The sequence below is a fragment of the Corvus brachyrhynchos genome, unplaced genomic scaffold (assembly GCF_000691975.1).
Source record: "Corvus brachyrhynchos isolate BGI_N302 unplaced genomic scaffold, ASM69197v1 scaffold36, whole genome shotgun sequence".
Taxonomy (NCBI): Eukaryota; Metazoa; Chordata; class Aves; order Passeriformes; family Corvidae; genus Corvus; species Corvus brachyrhynchos.
Window position 1 is genome coordinate 35,207 of NW_008238441.1, and position 5,296 is coordinate 40,502.

The window sequence follows — 5,296 nt, forward strand, 5'->3', positions numbered from 1 at the left end:
CTCCTCCCCACCTTTTTTTAGCTGATTGTTGGCTCTCCCACCAAAAAGTGAAATAAACAGGCAAAGGCAGCATTTGTCTTAGTCTTGCCTGAGAAATTCCCAATGGAAAATAGAAGCATATTTCCACTATCTGTTAGTGGATTTTACATTTCTGCTCCACAAACTATTCTGCATATGAAAAAAGGCAATAGCAAGGGAAACTTGAGCAGTTTCCCTTGCAAGCTGTTTGCTGGATTAAGGCAAAGTTAGGATTTGTGTCTGGTTTTAATTAATCCCAAACAGTGATTGCCTTGCTGCTGTTGGCCTGTCAAGAGAAACAGGTAAGTAGTCAATATGTTGTATCTTTTTACTCTTTTACAGAAATATAATGCCTACTGCAGGAAGATGTTACCTGTGCTGTAAAGCTGTTGTGTTATTTTTGGGGAAGGAAATTCTTATTTTCCCATCCATATACCTATGCAGAGTAGTTACTCTTCTTACACTCTGTACATGCAAAATGCTTAATAATTTTATCTTCAGCTTTCAAGCATAAAAATGAGAAAGTTACCCTATTCCAAACTTAACTACTTGTGTATGTTGTTGGTATCAAATAAGATTACTGCTTGGAAGATAGCGCATTTATCTTTCACTTGAAATAACCCAGGAGAATGTCAGATGCAAAATGGATTTTGAAATCTTGGCATTTACTGCTGCTTTATACTCTCTATGTGCAACTTCAGTCAACAGCAGTGACGTTATTGTGCCAGTCCCTCCAACTGAAGGGAATTGGCACTCTATTAATAATCCCTCCTTGCAGAGCTGAATGGCAAATATGTTACTACGCAGCTCTGTGTTTGTCTCCTGAAAAGTGGTGATCAGAATCATGGCTGCTACCAGCCAGGCAGGATTCTTTCCTTGTCAGTTTATTCCTTCCTGTAGCTAATCCCTTATCTGGTCGTTGATGTCCTCCTCATTCCCTTCACAACAGGCACTCTTTGCTTTGGCTTTTGTCCCATGTAAACACAGCCCTGCCAAGTCCCTCTATGATGAGCTCCCTTCCGTGCTCTGCTGCTGCAGCATCAGCATCTCCCCTCCTCATGGCTCAGCACTTCCACCTCTCCCTGCTCCAGGGGTATGGGTGCTGCTGGCAGAGCACAGGGCCCTGGGCAGCAAGACACAGAGCGGCTGGAGGTGGTGGAGGCAGCCTGGGTGATGTTCTGGAGCCCTGCAGACCTGCCATTTTCACCTGGGCTGAAGCAAGCTGGATGTTTGTGCCCACCTGCAATGAGGTTATCTATCAGCTTTGCATCACTGCTGAAATTAATGGCTGGGAAGAGCTGATGGTGTTTTCAGTCAGCCTTATTTCCTCTTGCTTAGGGTGGTCATCACAGGGTGTCTTTTGAGCAGGAGCATACACACACACACATGCACAATTTTCACGTGTGGCTGTATTTCCCAGAGATCAAACCTGAATCTGTGCTGCTATATATGAAAGACAAAACAAAAAGTCAATAAATGTGACTTTACACAGCTGTAAATCTCCTCATCCTGTCATCTTCAGGCAAGAAAAATGTGAGAATTATGTACACTCAAAAGCAGAGCGCAGCGGTGCAGGGGGCTGCACCTACTTTTTCTTCTGAGGAAAACGCAACACAACCAGCTGTGGAGGTTAGCAACCGAAGTTTAGCATGTAACTTTTCGTCATGGTGAGAACCCATGAGTCCCTTGTTTTGTCTTTTGCATGTTTTCCCCGATTGGTTAATATTTTGTCTCTTTGTTTTATGTATGAAATGATGTATATTCATTTCCCTTCTTTAATATGTATTAGTTCTAGAAAGTTCTTTGTTCCTCGATGCCCCATTGGATCCTTCCCTGAGTCCCTCCTATGTGTTGTTCCCATTGGTTCCCTTCCTGTCAATCCCACCTGCTTGTCTCTATCCCATTGGCTGAGATCCCTTTCCCCGCCTATTCTGTACCCAGTATAAGATCCCTGGACCCTCCCCCCAATTGGCCTTTTCGTCCCTGTCTTTTGACGGGAATAAGCCTGTGTGGAACACATAGGGAGAGTCCCCTCTCTTCACTTCTTTGCCTTCGCCTGTGTGCCTGCTTAACAGCAACTGGAAGATACAGCCCCTTTTGGGTGAGGAGCTCTACCCCTTTTTCATTGTGTGGTGGGCACTGAGTGCCCCCTTCCAGAGGGGTTTTAGCGTTGACCTCTGGGCTTCTTTGTGTCGGCACGCGTGGGGTAAAACCCCCTTTTGCCAGCTCCCAGTGGCTGAAAACCCCTCCAGCAGGGGTTCATGGCAAGACTGGGGCTCTCCTGATCACAGCATGGAGGATGGCCCCTTCTGGAACTAGCTGTGTTAGTGGTAGGGTTCATAAGGGCAACTCATGCCTCCTTAACTACCTTCTTCGTGCTGGAGGCTGCTCACCTTGTACCCCAGCAAGCTGCTCATGTGAAAGCTCTTTAATTTCTGCTGTTTAAAGTCAAACCAAACCTTTCCTATTTGACTGAAGAGGGACAGAGTGCAAGGCACTCAGGCAGCAGCAGATCCATCAGTCCTTGGGAGGTGAGAAAAGAGCAGCTGGGAGAGCATTCTCAGCTGGTGGCTGTCAGACGAGGATGTTTGGCTACAATCTAATTGTAATGGATGTGGGTGAGTCCACACATAGATTGATTTAATTGATTAAGAAAGTCTCCCTGACTCTTTCAAAGCTAACTGAAATCAGTGGAAAACAATTCTTTTCACTGAATTCTCTGACATTGGGTTAAAGCCCTAGAATGCCCCATCATGAAATAATTTGGTTAGCAGAAAAATGGAGAGATTTAGCAAATCAAGGATTGGAGAACTAAATGGGGTTTGAAGTAATGTATTTGGTTCCTTGCTCTTCACAGACTTACTGCTTGACATTGCTCAAGTTCACTGGTCTTTTTGGTCATCCCTTCCTAGTATGGACAGATATGACAGTTGGAATAATTTTTCTTTCTCCCATTTTTATTGAGGTCAACTCTCTCTTCTTTCAGTGTGTCTACAACACAGTGCACCTGGGACGTCTTAGCTGGGGTCCCTGATCTGCTTTACCAGACATGAAAAAACAACAACAAAAAAGAGATCAGAAACAAATGCCAAAGCAGGTCTCTCTACTTCTTCAGTGGTACACCAGAAACAAGCCTAAGGCTTGGTGCATGGCAGGCTGTTCCTACAGTTCCTCTGAAGGAGGATCTACAGATCTCTTCTGCTCTGTATTTAACTCCATGCATACTGCATTCCTCTTTGCCTTCCTCCTGAGCCTACCTAAAGAATGACAGCTGTATAGCATACTATTCTTATTGGTAAAATGGATTATTTTCCACAGTAGGCTGGGAAAACATCAGAATAAAGGAAACAAAGTTACTTTTAAAAATAAAAAATCAGTCAGTGGTATACTCCCCTATTTTTTTTTTAATGAATAATATATACATTCATATAGTGACCATAATAATTAATGTTTCTTGACTGGTATAGAATGCTGAAGAATTTCTAGTGATACCACTTTATCTATGCATTTAAAGTTCACGTATAAGTCCAAGGTATCGTTAAATACATCTTCACCTACCTGTATATCTCAGAGTCCACGAGATGTTTTATTTCTAGGATTTAAACATTTTAATTCAGCTAAAAAGTGACTTTAGTAAGTGACTTGATAAATAATTTTTTTAAATAGCACTTTTATGCTGTAATCGTGCCAGGAGAAGTGAAAGAGTAGCTGAAGAGTCAGAGGTTATGAATTGCAGCAAAGGTTTCAGTGTCTTAGTGAAGTCTGTCACCTGGAAAAGTTTTGTCTCTTTCAAATTAGTTAAAATAATTATACAGGCAGTAAAATGTTTATTGATCTTTGTCACAATCCTGCTCTACAATAGTTTTGCTCATTTATTGTATGTAAGAATACCTTGAGTGTGCCTGAGTCCTCCCCAGATCTGGGACTGGGAGAAGTCACTGTGTTTGGTTGGTCTTGGCCTTCCAGGACAAGGTGGCTGAACACTGTCTCCTTGAGTCTACAGAGGCTTTAAAGGATGGTTCCTGGCTCTTCCATACTCAGAGAAATGCCTAAAAATGCTGCTATTTTTGTCATCCTTGTACGGTATCTAGTTCAAATTTGCTTTGTCTGTAGGTAATAAGACAATGTTTCTAATTGTCAGCTCTGCATATGTGATAAAGACCCGAAAGCACAGCCGAGTGTTTTCTTGACTTCAGTAATTGCAAGATGCTGATGCACAGCTGAGGTGAGCAGTGTACGACTGAGCAGGATCTGGCTTTTCTCAGCTGCTCTGGCTTGAGGGCAGGATGCTGAGGGGATGCTAATTTCTCTGTTGATGGTCTCCTGAGGAAGATGCTTTCCTGTGGCTGGCTGGTGTTTATGTTTTAAGCTTCTCACTGCTGTGTTGCTCAGTGTTTGCAACCTCTCAGTGCTCACGTGCAGGAGTGACGACGGCATGCCCTGTGACACAGCACCACTCAGGCCAAGCAGCGGCACTGTAAAGTCCTGAAGTGCACTTACAGCAATTTGTCCCATGATTTTTCTGCCTGTATCTCAGTTGCCTGACAAAACTCTGTCCTCCTGTGAATCTGAGCAAAATGCAGTAGATTATATTCTGCATGGGGCTATTCTAAGACATTTAAAAGTGAATAAAAAGCAGCACAGGGAAACTAAAAATAGCACTACCATTCTGTGGAAAGCATGGATGTGCCATGTCAGAAGCAGAGTGAGGGAAGAGAAACTTAGCCTGGCCCAGTTGAAGGCAGTCTGGTTAAACTGATGCTAATGATGGTGTGAAAATGTGCAGCGGTTTTGAAAGCGGCTTCTCCGTTCAGCGCAGATGCTGTAACCCCTGGGGCGAGCTGTCCCTCTGTCCGTTGCAGTGAAACCGCTGCGACTGTGCGGGCAGCCCGAGGCCAGGGCAGCACTGCCCGGGGCAGGGGCGGAAGGGCCCCTGGTGATGCTCCCGAAGTGTTTGCGTTCGCCTGCGACCCTCGGGGAGCCCCGGCCCTGGCCCCGGTTTGCGCTGCCCCCGGTGCGGGGCTGTTCAGTGCCGCCCGTTTCGGTCTGCGCTGTGCCAGATCTCCCGGTAAGGCACCGACCCCTCCGCAGCCCTTTGCTGACGCGCCCTCCATCCCTCTCTTGGCCATTTCTTCTGCCGAGATCGGAGCCACGTGCGCGGCCGCACGGGTCCCTTGGCGGTCCCTTCCCCGTCGGGGCCTGACAGGGCGCTGGGGGCTCCTTTGCTCGCCCCGGGCGCGGTGCGGGCGGGGCCGCGGCGGTGCCGGGCAGGGGGTGC

General features: G+C 45.9%; 1 protein-coding gene across 1 annotated transcript in view; it reads left to right on the top strand.

Moving 5' to 3' along the window:
* Positions 1–3,706: 3,706 nt before the first annotated feature.
* IL1RAPL2 (interleukin 1 receptor accessory protein like 2) overlaps positions 3,707–5,296 on the top strand; it is a 397,232-nt gene continuing 395,642 nt past the window's right edge. Inside the window, exon 1 of the mRNA XM_017736623.1 lies at positions 3,707–5,086. The gene's annotated coding sequence lies outside the window, so the exon portion shown is untranslated. The remainder of the gene's footprint in view (positions 5,087–5,296) is intronic.